The sequence below is a fragment of the Oncorhynchus mykiss genome, chromosome 21 (assembly GCF_013265735.2).
Source record: "Oncorhynchus mykiss isolate Arlee chromosome 21, USDA_OmykA_1.1, whole genome shotgun sequence".
NCBI classification, from domain to species: Eukaryota; Metazoa; Chordata; class Actinopteri; order Salmoniformes; family Salmonidae; genus Oncorhynchus; species Oncorhynchus mykiss.
Window position 1 is genome coordinate 31,589,640 of NC_048585.1, and position 18,006 is coordinate 31,607,645.

Consider the following 18,006-nt stretch of genomic DNA (forward strand, 5'->3'; position numbering starts at 1 on the left):
TGGTTCATAGGGTTGGTTCTTGCAGGTGACTGGCTGTTATCGCTCGTTGCTCAGATTCTCTAGAAACTATCTTAACTTCCAGATCATATTCTGGGCATTCTGCCCATAGGTCTGTAGAGGAGGTCACAGTCACCTGCACGAACCAAGAGGGAGTGAGAGAAGATGCATACTGTGTACAATTCAAGGCTATGTCTTCAGAACATAAAATGTTCCCTTACAATGTCTCCAAGGTAGAGCTGTTTTCGATGGTCACACTTGATGCGTTTTATTGGTTTCATAGAGCAGGTCAGTGAACCGTGGCATGGTGCCTGGAAGATACTATTAGACTAGAGAGAGGAAGGGATGAAACAATGTTGATAAGTTTTGGGATGAATAGAGAGAACTCCAGTGTCAGCTTTGCTGCTTTCATACAGGCCTGTATCCTCACACAGACACATGCTTGCTCGCACGCACACACACACGGTCTCTGTCTTGTCTTTCTATTGGACAGGGCTGAAATAGAGTGCTGTTGGGTAAGGTCAGTGATTCATGTATACAGGAGGAATCATTTATTGGAATATTAGATTCAAGGCTGGATTAATCTCCCAAACTGGATTCGGTAATAAAAGAGCCAGTCTCTCTCTCTCTGCAGCCCACATCAATGTGCTGAGTCAGAGCCTGCCACTCACTCACACACTGACAGTAGGACTACCCAGCATGCTTCAATCAGCAGCTGTGCCTCATCTGTACTGAGTGGGCAATTTGGGCCCGTCAGAAAATGTTTCCCTAGTATAGGAAAAATCATGTGCGTGAGTGTTATCCAGACTGTATTTGACAATTACTTAGCTGTTTATCGGGTTTTTGTAACCGGGAATTAAGTCACTTGAAAGAAGTGTGCTTGAAAGAACCGAAACATTGACACAGCCCACAGTAGGAGGCCATGGGTAGAAAGTCTTCTAGAAATCTTATTTCACTGCTAGACAACACACCGGTATGAAATTATTCACTGTCTTCATTTAACTATGTCTCCACAATAAGGCAAGCACACATCATTATTCCTAGTCTCATTCATTGTTTCCAAGCCTTTGTATTGTTGCAATATGAACCATCATGCCAGTACTGTATGACTAGGAGCTCATTGCACTCTTTCCTATTCAGAGGTATGGTCTATTCTCCTGTGTGTCCTTCAGGCCTTTTTAAGTGTGCTGCTCACAGTCATTCAGCATCTGCTCGTTGCGAGGGAAATCTACTGTAGATGTATGAATACAGAATTTCTATCTTCTCTTCTCTCTGGCTGTAAATGGGCCTGACCAGCTGCTGGAGTAATGGGATGAGATTATTGATTCATTCGATGCAGGACCGCTCCAACTTTCCCACCCAAAAAAGATAGTTGATATTGCTGTGACTTTGAAATGTCAGAGGCATTATCTCTAATCACAAGAGGTGAGGAAGCGTTTAGTGGCCACTTAACCACTGAACGCTTTCCTCTCCACATTATTATTTTATTTTAAAGGCGGCTGCCAAATACAAAACCTTCCATCCAGCTCACTTGTCCTTCCTTCATCCAGCAAGGAAATTAAAACAAACTAGCTACCTTTTAGGTCTTTTGAAGTAAAAAGGTCTTTCTCTGTCCTTCCATCAATCAATCAAATTTATTTTATATAGCCCTTCGTACATCAGCTGATATCTCAAAGTGCTGTACAGAAACCCAGCCTAAAACCCCAAACAGCAAGCAATGCAGGTGAAGAAGCACGGTGGCTAGGAAAAACTCCCTAGAAAGGCCAAAACCTAGGAAGAAACCTAGAGAGGAACCAGGCTATGTGGGGTGGCCAGTCCTCTTCTGGCTGTGCCGGGTGGAGATTATAACAAAACATGGTCAAGATGTTCAAATGTTCATAAATGACCAGCATGGTCGAATAATAATAAGGCAGAATAGTTGAAACTGGAGCAGCAGCACAGTCAGGTGGACTGGGGACAGCAAGGAGTCATCATGTCAGGTATTCCTGGGGCATGGTCCTAGGGCTCAGGTCCTCCGAGAGAGAGAAAGAAAGAGAGAATTAGAGAGAGCATATGTGGGATGGCCAGTCCTCTTCTGGCTGTGCCGGGTGGAGATTATAACAGAACATGGCCAAGATGTTCAAATGTTCATAAATGATCAGCATGGTCGAATAATAATAAGGCAGAACAGTTGAAACTGGAGCAGCAGCACAGCCAGGTGGACTGGGGACAGCAAGGAGTCATCATGTCAGGTAGTCCTGGGGCATGGTCCTAGGGCTCAGGTCCTCCGAGAGAGAGAAAGAGAGAAGGAGAGAATTAGAGAACGCACACTTAGATTCACACAGGACACCGAATAGGACAGGAGAAGTACTCCAGATATAACAAACTGACCCTAGCCCCCCGACACATAAACTACTGCAGCATAAATACTGGAGGCTGAGCCATCGATCTGTCTGTCTGTCTCCTTCATACCAATAGCATTCATTTAACAACAGCACACTTCTATTGAAGGGAGGACATCATTGATTTCAATCTCTAAATCAAAGTATAGCCGTGCCCAGAGATATTTTAGGAGAGAAGTAAGAGTGAGACTTTTCTGAAAACCAGAAAGGAAATTTTAGCGCCAAAAATGTCAAAACTACAGTGCCTTGCGAAAGTATTCGGCCCCCTTGAACTTTGCAACATTTCAGGCTTCGAACATAAAGATATAAAACTGTATTTTTTTGTGAAGAATCAACAACAAGTGGGACACAATCATGAAGTGGAACGACATTTATTGGATATTTCAAACTTTTTTAACAAATCAAAAACTGAAAAATTGGGCGTGCAAAATTATTCAGCCCCCTTAAGTTAATACTTTGTAGCGCCACCTTTTGCTGCGATTACAGCTGTAAGTCGTTTGGGGTATGTCTCTATCAGTTTTGCACATCGAGAGACTGAAATTCTTTCCCATTCCTCCTTGCAAAACAGCTCGAGCTCAGTGAGGTTGGATGGAGAGCATTTGTGAACAGCAGTTTTCAGTTCTTTCCACAGATTCTCGATTGGATTCAGGTCTGGAGTTTGACTTGGCCATTCTAACACCTGGATATGTTTATTTTTGAACCATTCCATTGTAGATTTTGCTTTATGTTTTGGATCATTGTCTTGTTGGAAGACAAATCTCCGTCCCAGTCTCAGGTCTTTTGCAGACTCCATCAGGTTTTCTTCCAGAATGGTCCTGTATTTGGCTCCATCCATCTTCCCATCAATTTTAACCATCTTCCCTGTCCCTGCTGAAGAACAGCAGGCCCAAACCATGATGCTGCCACCACCATGTTTGACAGTGGGGATGGTGTGTTCAGGGTGATGGGCTGTGTTGCTTTTACGCCAAACATAACGTTTTGCATTGTTGCCAAAAAGTTCCATTTTGGTTTCATCTGACCAGAGCACCTTCTTCCACATGTTTGGTGTGTCTCCCAGGTGGCTTGTGGCAAACTTTAAACGACACTTTTTATGGATATCTTTAAGAAATGGCTTTCTTCTTGCCACTCTTCCATAAAGGCCAGATTTGTGCAATATACGACTTATTGTTGTCCTATGGACAGAGTCTCCCACCTCAGCTGTAGATCTCTGCAGTTCATCCAGAGTGATCATGGGCCTCTTGGCTGCATCTCTGATCAGTCTTCTCCTTGTATGAGCTGAAATGGGTAGATTTGCAGTGGTCTGATACTCCTTCCATTTCAATATTATCGCTTGCACAGTGCTCCTTGGGATGTTTAAAGCTTGGGAAATCTTTTTGTATCCAAATCCGGCTTTAAACTTCTTCACAACAGTATCTCGGACCTGCCTGGTGTGTTCCTTGTTCTTCATGATGCTCTCTGCGCTTTTAACGGACCTCTGAGACTATCACAGTGCAGGTGCATTGATACGGAGACTTGATTACACACAGGTGGATTGTATTTATCATCATTAGTCATTTAGGTCAACATTGGATCATTCAGAGATCCTCACTGAACTTCTGGAGAGAGTTTGCTGCACTGAAAGTAAAGGGGCTGAATAATTTTGCACGCCCAATTTTTCAGTTTTTGATTTGTTCAAAAAGTTTGAAATATCCAATAAATGTCGTTCCACTTCATGATTGTGTCCCACTTGTTGTTGATTCTTCACAAAAAATACAGTTTTATATCTTTATGTTTGAAGCCTGAAATGTGGCAAAAGGTCGCAAAGTTCAAGGGAGCCGAATACTTTCGCAAGGCACTGTATGTCTACATCGCTGTGTGTAGTTATACATTTTCATACTTTCTATAGGATTGGAGGTCAGGGCTTTGTGATGGCCACTCCAATACTTTGAATTTGTTGTCCTTAAGCCCATTTTGCCACAACTTTATAAGTATGCTTGGGGTCAATGTCCATTTGGAAGAACCATTTGTGACCAAGCTTTAACTTCCTGACTGATGTCTTGAGATGTTGCTTTAATATATCCACATAATTTTCCTCCCTCATGATGCCATCTATTTTGTGAAATGCACCAGTCCCTTCTGCATCAAAGAACCCCCACAACATGATGCTGCCACCCCCGTGTGTCACGGTTGGGATGGTGTTCTTCGGCTTGCAAGCCTCCCCATTTTTTTTCCAAACATAACGAAGGGCATTATGGCCAAACAATTATATTTTTGTTTCATCAGACCAGAGGACATTTCTCCAAAATGTATGATCTTTGTCCCCATGTGCAGTTGCACACCACAGTCTGGCTTTTTTATGGTGGTTTTTGAGCAGTGACTTCTTCCTTGCTGAGCGGCCTTTCAGCTTATGTCGATATATGACTTGTTTTACTGTGGATATAGATAATTTTGTACCTGTTTCCTCCAGTATCTTCACAAGGTCCTTTGCTGTTGTTCTGGGATTGATTTGCACTTTTCGCACCAAAGCGCGTTCATCTCTAGGTGACAGAATGTGTCTCCTTCCTGAGCGGTATGACGGCTGCTTGGTGCCATGGTGTTTATACTTGCATCCTATTGTTTGTACAGATGAATGTGGTACCTTCAGGTGTTTGGAAATTTCTCCCAAGGATGAACCACACTTGTGGAGGTCTACAATTTTTTTCTGAGGTCTTGGCTGATTTCTTTTGATTTTCCCATGATGTCAAGCAAAGAGGCACTGAGGTTAAAGGTAGGCCTTGAAATACATCCACAGGTACACCTCCAATTGACTCAAATTATGTAATTTAGCCTATCAGAAGCTTCTAAAGCCATGACATCAAAATTATAGTTTGTTAACAAGAAATTTGTGGAGTGGTTGAAAAACACTTAGGTTGGAGTCATTAAAACTCGTATGTAAACTTCCGACTTCAACGGTGTTATTGATTTCTCGTCAATTTACACACAATACCAAAACAGGTTTTTAGAATGTTTCAAGTTTATAAAAAAAAAAAACTGAAATATCTTCTTTACGTAAGTATGACACTTTGCTATGAGACTCGAAATTGAGCTCAAGTGCATCCTGTTTCAAATCAAATCAAATCAATTTATATAGCCCTTCGTACATCAGCTGATATCTCAAAGTGCTGTACAGAAACCCAGCCTAAAACCCCAAACAGCAAGCAATGCAGGTGTAGAAGCACGTTGGCTAGGAAAAACTCCTTAGAAAGGCCAAAACCTAGGAAGAAACCTAGAGAGGAACCAGGCTATGAGGGGTGGCCAGTCCTCTTCTGGCTGTGCCGTGTGGAGATTATAACAGAACACGGCCAAGATGTTCAAATGTTCATAAATGACCAGCATGGTCAAATAATAATAATCACAGTAGTTGTCGAGGGTGCAGCAAGTCAGCACCTCAGGAGTAAATGTCAGTTGGCTTTTCATAGCCGATCATTCAGAGTATCTCTACCACTCCTGCTGTCTCTAGAGAGTTGAAAACAGCAGGTCTGGGACAGGTAGTACGTCCAATGAACAGGTCAGGATTCCATAGCTGCAGGTTTCCATTGATCATCCTTGAAATGTTTTTACAACTTGATTGGAGTCCACCTGTGGTAAATTCAAGTGATTGGACAGGATTTGGAAAGGCACACACCTGTCTATATAAAGGTCCCACTGTTGACAGTGCATTTCAGAGCAAAAACCCAGCCAGGAGGTCAAAGGAATTGCCCGTAGAGCTCCAAGACAGGATTGTATCGTGTCACACATCTGGGGAAGGGTACCAAAATGTCTGAAGCTTTGAAGATCCCCAATATCACAGTGGCCTCCATCATTCTTCATTTGAAGTTTGGAACCACCAAGACTCTTCCTAGAGTTGGCCACCCGGCCAAACTGAGCAATTGTGAGAAAAGGGCCTTGGTCGGAAGATGACCAACAACCCGACTGTCACTCTGACAGAGCTCCAGTTCCTCTGTGGAGATGGGAGAACCTTCCAGAAGGACCATCATCTCTGCAGCACTCCACCAATCAGGCCAGACTGATGCCACATGACAGCCCGCTTGGAGTTTGCCAAAAGGCACCTAAAGGGCTCTGACCATGAAAAACAAGATTTTCTGGTCTGAATGCCAAGCGTGACATCAGGAGGAAACCTGGCGTCATCCCTACGGTGAAGCATGGTGGTGGCAGCATCATGCTGTGGGGATGTTTTTCAGCGGCAGGGACTGGGAGACTAATCAGGATCGAGGGTAATATGAACGGAGCAAAGTACAGAGAGATCTTTGAGGAAAACCTGCTCCAGAGCACTCAGGACCTCAGACTGGAGGCGAAGGTTCACCTTCCAACAGAACAACGACCCTAAGCACACAGCCAAGACAACGCAGGAGTGGTTTCGGGCCAAGTCTATGAATGTCCTTGAGGGGCCCATCCAGAGCCCAGACTTGAACCTGATCTAACATCTGTGGTGAGGCCTGAAAAATAGCTGTGCAGGGGATCTACAGAGAATGATGCTTTGTAATTATGGGGTATTGTGTATAGATGGATGAGGGGGGAAAAAATCTATTTAATCCATTTTAGAATATGGTTGTAACGTAACAAAATGTGGAAAAAGTCAAGGGGCCTGAATACTTTATTAGCAAGTGCATTGGTGATGTTGTACCCACAGCATCTATTAAAACATTCCCCAACCGTGGATTGATGGCATCATTCGCGCAAAACTGAAAGCCCGAACCACTGCTTTTAATCAGAGCAAGGTGACCGGAAACATGACTGAATACAAACAGAGTAGCTATTCCCTCAGCAAGGCAATCATACAAGCTAAGCATCAGTATAGAGACAAAGTAGAGTTGCAATTCAACGGCTCAGACACGAGGTATGTGGCAGGGTCTACAGTCAATCACAGACTACAAAAGAAAAACCAGCCCTGTCGCGGACAACAATGTCTTGCTCTCAGACAGACTAAACAACTTCTTTGCTCGCTTTGAGGACAATACAGTGCCACTGACATGGCCCGCTACCAAAACCTGCAGGCTCTCCTTCACTGCAGCCAACATGAGTAAAACATTTAAAGGTGTTAAACCTTGCAAGGCTGCAGGCCCAAACAGCATCCCCAGCCGCGTCCTCAGAGCATGCGCAGACCAGCTGGCCGGTGTGTTTAAGGACATATTCAATCAATCCTTATCCCATTCTGCTGTTCCCACATGCTTCAAGAGGGCCACCATTGTTCCTGTTCCCAAGAAAGCTAAGGTAACTGAGCTAAAAGACTACCGCCATGTAGCACTCACTTCTGTCATTATGAAGTGCTTTGAGAGACTAGTCAAGATCCATGTCACCTCCACCCTACCTGACACCCTAGACCCACTCCAATTTGCTTAGCGCCCCAATAGGTCCACAGACAGCACAATCACAATCACACTGCCCTAACCCATCGGGACAAGAGGAATACCCATGTAAGAATGCTGTTCATCGACTACAGCTCAGCATTCAACACCATAGTACCCTCCAAACTCGTCATTAAGCTCGAGACCCTGGGTCTCGACCCCACCCTGTGCAACTGGGTCCTGGACTTCCTGACGGGCCGCTCCCAGGTGGTGAGGGTAGGTAACAACATCTCCACCCCGCTGATCCTCAACACTCGGGCCCCACAAGGGTGCGTTCTCAGCCCTCTCCTGTACTCCCTGTTCACCCATGACTGCGTGGCCATGCACGCCTCCAACTCAATCATCAAGTTTGCAGACGACACTACAGTGGTAGGCTTTATTACCAACAACGACGAGAGGGCCTACAGGGAGGAGGTGAGGGCCCTCCGAGTGTGGTGTCAGGAAAATAACCTCACACTCAATGTCAGCAAAACAAAAGAGATGATCGTGGACTTCAGGAAACAGTAGAGGGAGTAGCCCCTATCCACATCGACAGGACAGTAGTGGAGAGGGTGGAAAGTTAAGTTCCTCGGCGTACACATCACGGACAAACTGAAATGGTCCACCACACAGACAACGTGGTGAAGAAGGCGCAGCAGCGCCTCTTCAACCTCAGGAGGCTGAAGAACTTCAGCTGGTAACCAAAAACACAAACTATTACAGATGTGCAAGCATCCTGTCGGGCTGTATCACCGCCTGGTACGGCAACTGCTCCGCCCATAACCGTAAGGCTCTCCAGAGGGTAGTGAGGTCTGCACAACGCATCACCGGGGGCAAACTATCTGCCCTCCAGGACACCTACACCACCCGATGTCACAGAAAGGCCAAAAAGATCAAGGACAACAACCACCCGAGCCACTGCCTGTTCACCCCGCTATCATCCAGAAGGCGAGGTCAGTACAGGTGCATCAAAGCGGGGACAAAGAGACTGAAAAACAGCTTCTATCTCAAGGCCATCAGACTGTTAAACAGCTATCACTAACATTGAGTAGCTGCTGCCAACATACTGACTCAAATCTCTAGCCACTTTACAGTTTTTTTCGATTGCTAAACGACAGTGGGCACAACTGGAGTCACATGTGCAAAACTCTAACTATAGTCTGCACTACCAACAGTCACCTGAGCTAAACAGTTCACATCACCTGCAAAACTCATTCCAAGCAACACAACTCTTAACACATGGCTCAAAACACGCTCAGTGCAGCCAAACACTATGCACAACCCTCACTGAGATAACACACACTGTCACTCAGAACACACTGAGAGTAAAAACACTAGCATCAAACACCAATACAGAAAATACAAACTTTTCATCTTTACAGTTTGAACAATTTCAGTGACTTCATACAAAGTAATATTTTCTTCAAAGAAAAGAGTGACATTCTTTCACATTATTTATATTTTTTTTTAGAACATAACAATTCTTTAAGGTAAATGAAAATTAGTTTGCTTCAATAGTCTGTAGTAATTTACGGAATTACAGTAATGAGAAAAAAAAGGTAGAAACTAAAAGTACATACTGTAATTCGAACAAATAATTGAGGGGCTAATCCTGCCTCTCTCTAGCATCAGGCCACAGGTTTTCTTCAACATCACATCTAATGTTTTCTCTTGCCATGCACCTGGGGAAGAACCTTCTGGAGTGCCTTATCCAACCCTGGCAGTCCTCTGGACTCGTGTCCTCACATCCGGCACGCATGGCTTCCAAAAGAGACATTTGGTCATGTGGGTGGTGACCAAACACTTTCCACCTCCAGGCAGAGAAAAACTCCTCTGTTGGGTTGAGGAAGGGTGAATATGCAGGCAGGTACAAAACCATAAATCTGTGATGTGCTGCAAACCAATCTGTGACAGCTGCAGAGTGGTGAAAAGCAACGTTATCGCAAACTATGACAAAAACTTGTGGGTTTCTTACTGGCTCCCCCTGTTCTGCTGGCACTAGCTGAGCATAGAGCTGTTCTAGGAAAGCTATAAGCCTTTCTGTGTTGTATGGGCCAATGAGTGGTGTGTTGAGAAGCAAACCATCATTGGCCATTGCAGCACACATGGTGATATTTCCCCCCCTTTGGCCTGGAACCTCCATATAACATTCCTTCCTCTGCGCCGTGTTTTGGCAAGGTTAAATCCAGCTTCATCGATAAATACAAATGAATGTGGTCTTTCCAGTGCTTCCACCTCCATTACTCTCTGAAAAACAGTAAGTGCACAGTTTTACTGTAGAAATGCTAGTGTTTTTTTTTACTGTAAATATTTTGTATAGCTGTGTACGTAACCTCAGACGTCTTACCTGGACATATTGGTATCTTTGCTCTTTTACCCGTTCACTGTTTCTCTCGAACGGTACAGTGTATAACTGTTTCATTGTAACTTGGTGTTTCTTTAGGGCTCAAGCAATAGTTGTTGTGCTGACAGAATTAACATTTTCAAATATATAATTATCAGCCAGCACTCTATCTTGAATCTCCCGCAGTTTTATTGCATTGTTGACAACAACCATGTCAACAATAGCATTTTCCTGCGCATCTGAAAATATTTTTCCTCTTCCCCCTGTTGGGGGCAGCCTTTGGGTCCTGTTGTAAAAATATATTTTACAGTCAAACTTACTGTAATATATATCTGTGTAAATATTCTATAATTGCAATACAAAAAAAAAAAATCCTGTAATGTTTTCATTTACTGTAAGGATGTAACTCATCTGTTTGCATGATGGAAAATTCGCATTACAGATGCCACTGTGGATCTTTGCAGATTGGGTTGCACCCTCAACCCTGCCTCTCTCAATGAGAGACCATGGTTCACGACATGGTCTATAAGTGTAGCCCTTATTTCATCTGAAATAACAGCTCTTTGTCTTCTTTGTCTTCCTCCACGCATCCGCCTTCTCCCTGCCACCCTTCTCCCTCCACGAACCCATCTTCCTTGTTCCATTTCCAAAATGAGTCTTTCTGAGCTCTACCTATATATACTGTAATATGTGTGTGTGTTCACTAACAAGTCTAAAACAAGACACCTGCTTAGCCTTTCAGCTGAAATTGCAATCAGCAGTGTTTGAAAGGCACAAGGCTGAAATCTATTCCGTTTTGAATGTGTGGTTCACAGTTTTGACAGTAGTGTGTTAGCATTTGAACAAAGTGCTGCAAATCCACAGTGTTGTGCAGGTTGTGGTTAAAGTCATGGGATAAGTGTGTAGAGTTTTGAAAACTGTGTTCAAGCAATGAAAAACGAACTAGGGTTTGGTCCACATGAACTGCTGCTGTGCCGACTGTAGTTAGTTTTGCACATGTGACTCCAGTTGTGTCCACTGTCGTTTAGCAATCGAAAAAAACTGTAATAATGGAAACATTTTATGTAATAAATGTATCACTAGCCACTTTAAACAATGCCACTTTATATAATGTTTACATACCCTACATTACTCATCTCATGTATATACTGTACTCTATATCATCTACTGCATCTTGCCTACGCCGTTCAGCCATGACTCATTCATTTATTTTTATGAACATATTCTTATTCATTCCTTTACACTTGTGTGTGTATAAGGAAGTTGTTGTGAAATTGTTAGGTTAGATTACTTGTTAGATATTACTGCATGGTTGGAACTAGAAGCACAAGCATTTCGCTACACTCGCATTAACATCTGCTAACCATGTGTACGTGACAAATAAAATTGGATTTGATCGTGACGCCAAATTTCTCCTTGAAAGTCTTCCATACCCGTGACGTGAATTGGGGGCCACGGTCGGAGACGATGTCCTCCCAAATGCAATAGTGCAGGAAGACCTGCTGGAACAGTGCCTCAGCCACCTGGAAAGCAGAAGGGAGAGGAATAAACCGGCATGACTTAGAAAATCTGTCCACAACCACCAGAATGGTGGTGAAACGATCAGAGGGAGATCGGTAACAAAGCCAATGGACAGATGAGACCAGGGACACTGAGGCGCAGGAAGGGGAAGGAGCTTCCCTGCTGGAGCGATTTTGTTTGGGCACATACGGAGCATGAGTTGATATAGCACGCCACATTCTGCGCCAAGGTGGGCCACCAGTATTTCTAAGAGATGGAGTGAATAGTGCAAGTGATACCTGAGTGGCCAGTGGTGAGGGATGTGTGCACCCAGGTCAACAGCCTATCCCTTATCCCTGTGGAAACGTAGATGCGCTCAGAAGGACAGTTAGTGGGTGCGGGCTCCCTCTCCAGAGCCTGGTGAATGTCTGCATCATCGTTCCAGACCACATTGACTGACTCGAGAGGGAAGGCAGGTCCTCCGACATTCGGGCGCCTAGTCCGTGATATTAATCTTCGACCATGAGATGGTGGGGTTATGGCGTTGGAGCCATGGGAGGCCGAGGATGATCTTGTGAGCTAGAGCACTATAATTGGGAGGAAGAAAGGAGTGTTTTCCTGATGAGTGGACTCCACGGTGAGGTGATGTGTGTAATGGTTCCGGACCCTAGTGGTCGATTATTCAGGGCTTGAACCGGAAAGGGGGGTGGGTATGAGGTGATGTTCAGAGAGAAGGCAAGGGTCTGGTCAATAAAGTTCCCAGCGGCACCGCAATCCACTAGCGCTGTAGAAACAGTACATGAGGGACAGCCAGCTAGTGTGAGAGACACTAAAAAGGGTTTGGCTGAAAATGATGAAGATGGGACACTCACACCTGCCCCAGGAGGTGGAAGATCACGTGACCGTCCCTCTGCTCTCGTGGATCCCGAGTTGGGACCTACCGGACACTCAAGCTGGTGCCCACCTTGACCACAATAGGGACACAGCCCCAGCTGTTTCCGTTTACGTCGTTCAGCAGCGGGGAGGCGTGTGACCCCTACCTCCATGGGTTCAGGCTCTCATACAGTGGTCACTGAGGGAGAGAGAGCAGTGAGGGTACCGATTAGGTTATCCAGATGGATGGCCATCGCGATGAGTGATTCCAAGGAGAGGTTGTCCTCAGCCCTCTTCTGAATAGCTACGGAGCTCATTCCATCCGCTGGATACTGCTACAGTCCGGAAGGTGAGCACATGCTCTGCAGCGGTCTGGTCATCCTACCGTAGTTGGAATAGGGATCCCCCTCTGATCGAAGATACCTCTGAACAGAGCCAAAAACCCTTCATTTGAATCTAGCTCCTCCACGCCTCTCTCCCAGACGGCCGTAGCCCACTCCAACACCCACCCAGTTTCAGTGGTGGGGACTCCCATCTGGTGCGGAAAATAGAGGGAGCACTGGAGTAGGAAGCCATGGCATTTAGAAGGGGTTCCGTCATATTTATGGGACAAACGTGCGTAGCTGACCTGGGCGGACAACTGAATGGACTGATGTGCTGGCTCGACTGGTGCTGGCTCGATGTGCTGGCTCGACTGGGTCGACTGGTGGAAGAGTATCCTCCGCTACTTGAAGGCAAAGCCTCTCGGGCATGTTTGAGATGTAGAAGATTGCGAAGAACCTCATCCATAGCCGTTCCCAGTTGTGCCAGCTGGTCGTGGTGTGGACGAAGTAGGTGTCCCTGTTCGTCGACCGTCTGGGAGATGTCTGGATTTCCTGCTGCTTCCATTTGTTGAGGCAGTATTCTGTAACGTAGACGCTGGGAGTCGGGAAGCAAGTGCAGGTGGTGAGTTTAATAATGAACTAAACCTGGACCAATACAAGAAACAAGAGATGCGTACGAACATGAAACTACAGCAATACTGCCTGGGGAATAACCCTAAGTGAGTGCCAGATATAGAGGAGGTAATAAGTGAGGAAATGGTGTCCAGGTGTGCCTCGTCATGAGGAGCAGGTGCACATACTGATTGATGCCAGGTGCGCCTAATGATGGTTGCCAGGACCGGTGGTTAGTAAACCGGTGACATCGAACTCTGGAGAGGGGGAGCAGGAGTAGATTTGACAATATTATTTAACTACTGATAAAAAAAACAATAGTTTCTACCTTGTGGCCAGGTGTATATGCCTCATTATATTAGTTAACTATTGATAGAAAAGGATAGTTGCTCCCTTGTGGCCAGGTGTATATAGGTGCTCCCCTTTCTCCAACTAAACAGAACAAGTCCACCTCCACCTATGTTCTAAAATGTGTGACGCTGAATTTGTCTCAAGGCTTTTTCTCAGGAGACTATCACCATGGCAAAGTTGACCCTATTTTCGCTTCTCAGCGCTGCCTTTTCTCTGGGTGATGCAAGTAAGAGATATACCTTCGTTCTTTTTGTTATTTTGTTATTTTTTTACTCTTTTTAGTTAGATAAGAGGTGTTTATTGATGTGTTGGTAGCAGAGGTATTCTTATCAGTGGTTTGATTACCTGTTCACACGTCAGATGCAGTTTGATGATATAATTCCACACTTTTTAAAGAGCAGATGAGTATTAATCTTCTGTCTTTGGCTCTCTTTGTTGTAGTGGATCTGAATGACGCAGAGAAACACATTATGGAGACCCTGATACGCCACCTGCCAATCTGTGAAATGCCATCCTCATATCAACAGACTTTCTGAAACCTGCAGAAAACAATAATATTACATTGTTTTGCTAATGTTAATGGACTGATAACGCACAGATAGCCATGTTGCTGTGTTCAATAACACGGCTGGAATGCACTTTTGACCACTCGGATTTCATAAAAATATTGAATGTTATCTATCCCTCCTACAGAGTCTGAGGAGATGGGAGTGAAGGAGAAGCAGGGACTACAAACCAGGAGCCCACCTGGTTGGGACAGTTATTTTTTTTATTTATCCTTTATTTAACTAGGCAAGTCAATTAAGAAATTCTTATTTACAATGACTGCCTACCCTAGCCAAACCCTAACCCGGACGACGCTGGTCCAATTGTGTGCCGCCCTATGGGACTCCCAATCACGGCCAGGTTGTGATACAGCCTGGAATCAAGCCAGGGTCTGTAGTGACGCCTCACGCCGAGCAACTCGGGAGCCCCATGGGACACACTGCTATCACTACGTCCCCATCATGGAAAAATGGCCAGAGGCGCCTTTTAAATTGCTGTAAACAAGTGTCTATATTTAGGGACAGATTTACTCATTCTAAACATCATAGGATTAGTGTGTTTAACAGGGTTGCTAAACTAAAACTTGATATGTGCTATTCATTTTCTTTATCTTTTATATTCAGAAACTTATATATATATATATATATATAAAATCATCATTAAATTTAGACTCACAAATGAGCAAACAGGCTTGGATAACTCTGGATGCCACTTCGGTCTCCCCAGAGTTGGGTAAAGTTGCTTTTAGTTTTTGTTGCACACTTTTATGTGGAACAACTTCCAGAGCTCTAAGAAATGAAATGTTCTGGTCCCACAGTTCAAAGTAACGATTGGAGACAGCCATGTTGATTAATGTGTCTGTTCTAAATGTTTTGACTGTATTTCTACAGGGCTCATCTGTAAAAGAGAGTCTAAATTATGATTATATATATATATATATATATATATATATATATATATATATATATATATATATATGTATATGAAGTTTCTGAATATAAAATAGAAAGAAAATGAATAGCACATATCAAGTCTCAGTATGACTTATCTGTCAAAATATAGGTTAAATAAAACAAAATACTACCTTCTGTATGATTCCCTTTAAAATATCTCTTTCACAATTGTCCAATGTCCCAGTTCTTCCGTGGCCTGCATACACCAGACATGTCACCCATTGAGCATGTTTGGGATGCTCTGGATCGACGTGTAGGACAGCTTGTTCCAGTTCCCGCCGAGATCCAGCAGCTTCGCACAGCCATTGAAGAGGAGTGGTACAACATTCCACAGGCCACAATCAACAGCCTGATCAACTTTATGCGAAGGAGATGTGTCGCGCTGCATGAGGCAAATGGTGGTCATATCAAATGCTGACTGGTTTTCTCATCCACGACATACCTTTTTTTAAGGTATCTGTGATCAACAGACACATATCTGTATTCCCAGTCATGTGAAATCCATAAATTAGGGTCTAATGAATCCATTTCAATTGACTGATTTCCTTAAACATTGGGGCAAAAAAGTATTTAGTCAGCCACCAATTGTGCAAGTTCTCCCACTTAAAAAGATGAGAGAGGCCTGTAATTTTCATCATAGGTACACTTCAACTATGACAGACAAAATGAGAAAAGAAATCCAGAAAATCACATTGTAGGATTTTTTATGAATTTATTTGCAAATTATGGTGGAAAATATGAATTTTGTCACCTACAAACAAGCAAGATTTCTGGCTCTCACAGACCTGTAACTTCTTCTTTAAGAGGCTCCTCTGTCCTCTACTCGTTACCTGTATAAATGGCACCTGTTTGAACTTGTTATCAGTATAAAAGACACCTGTCCACAACCTCAAACAGTCACACTCCAAACCCCACTATGGCCAAGACCAAAGAGCTGTCAAAGGACACCAGAAACAAAATTGTAGACCTGCACCAGGCTGGGAAGACTGAATCTGCAATAGGTAAGCAGCTTGGTTTGAAGAAATCAACTGTGGGAGCAATTATTAGGAAATGGAAGACATACAAGACCACTGATAATCTCCCTCGATCTGGGGCTCCACGCAAGATCTCACCCCGTGGGGTCAAAATGATCACAAGAACGGTGAGCAAAAATCCCAGAACCACATGGGGGGACCTAGTGAATGACCTGCAGAGAGCTGGGATCAAAGTAACAAAGTCTACCATCAGTAACACACTACGCCGCCAGGGACTCAAATCCTGCAGTGCCAGACGTGTCCCCCTGCTTAAGCCAGTACATGTCCAGGCCCGTCTGAAGTTTGCTAGAGAGCATTTGGATGATCCAGAAGAAGATTGGGAGAATGTCATATGGTCAGATGAAACCAAAATATAACTTTTTGGTAAAAACTCAACTCGTCGTGTTGGAGGACAAAGAATGCCGAGTTGCATCCAAAGAACACCATACCTACTGTGAAGCATGGGGGTGGAAACATCATGCTTTGGGGTTGTTTTTCTGCAAAGGGACCAGGACGACTGAACCGTGTAAAGGAAAGAATGAATGGGCCATGTATCGTGAGATTTTGAGTGAAAACCTCCTTCCATCAGCAAGGGCATTGAAGATGAAACGTGGCTGGGTCTTTCAGCATGACAATGATCCCAAACACACCGCCCGGGCAACGAAGGAGTGGCTTCGTAAGAAGCATTTCAAGGTCCTGATCTCAACCCCATAGAAAAGCTTTGGAGGGAGTTGAAAGTCCGTGTTGCCCAGCAACAGCCCTAAAACATCACTGCTCTAGAGGAGATCTGCATGGAGGAATGGGCCAAAATACCAGCAACAGTGTGTGAAGACTTACAGAAAATGTTTGACCTCTGTCATTGCCAACAAGTATTAAGATAAACTTTTGTTATTGACCAAATACTTATTTTCCACCATAATTTGCAAATAAATTCATTAAAAATCCTACAATGTGATTTTCTGGATTTTTTTTCTTATTTTGTCTGTCATAGTTGAAGTGTACCTATGACGAAAATTACAGGCCTCTCATCTTTTTAAGTGGGAGAACTTGCACAATTGGTGGCTGACTAAATACTTTTTTGCCCCACTGTATGAACTGTAACGCAGTAAAATCTTTGAAATTGTTCCATGTTGCATTTATATTTTTGTTCGGTACAATTGTAAACAAACACTATGTAGCTTCAAAACATAGTTTAGTCATTTCTATATATCATGTATGGTTAGGTCTGTCTATGAATTTCAGAGTGGCTATATTTCTCCAGTCCCATCCATCAGCTGCTTGCCAAAACAATGGCAAGGAGATTGCACTTTCCTTTAAAGAACAGTAGTGTTTAGTGTCTGCTGGTTACACATCTGCCTGTGTGCTCTTTAGGAGGGTCTTTGGTTTTGGATCGACGGGTCCAGGTTTAGCTACCAGAACTGTGGCCAGGGGCAACCCAATAACCACAACTATGGTGCAGTGAACGACAACATAAATGGCCGTGAGCATTGCATGGATATGAACTATGGAGGTACGATGCAGACGCCAGTCCACCTTCCCTCACTTTATGCATCAAACATTTTAATAGATGTAAAAATACATCTGAAATAGAATTTGTTCCTTTTTTTTAGCTACATAAAAAAAAACATCAATACAATAATTAGCTTTCTCTGTGTTACCCTCTTTCCCAGGTGACCGTGGCTTGAATGATGCACCCTGCCGGATTCAACAGCCATTCATGTGTTCCAGAAAAATGTGATTTCTACCGATTAGCTGAGAATACGTTCTATCG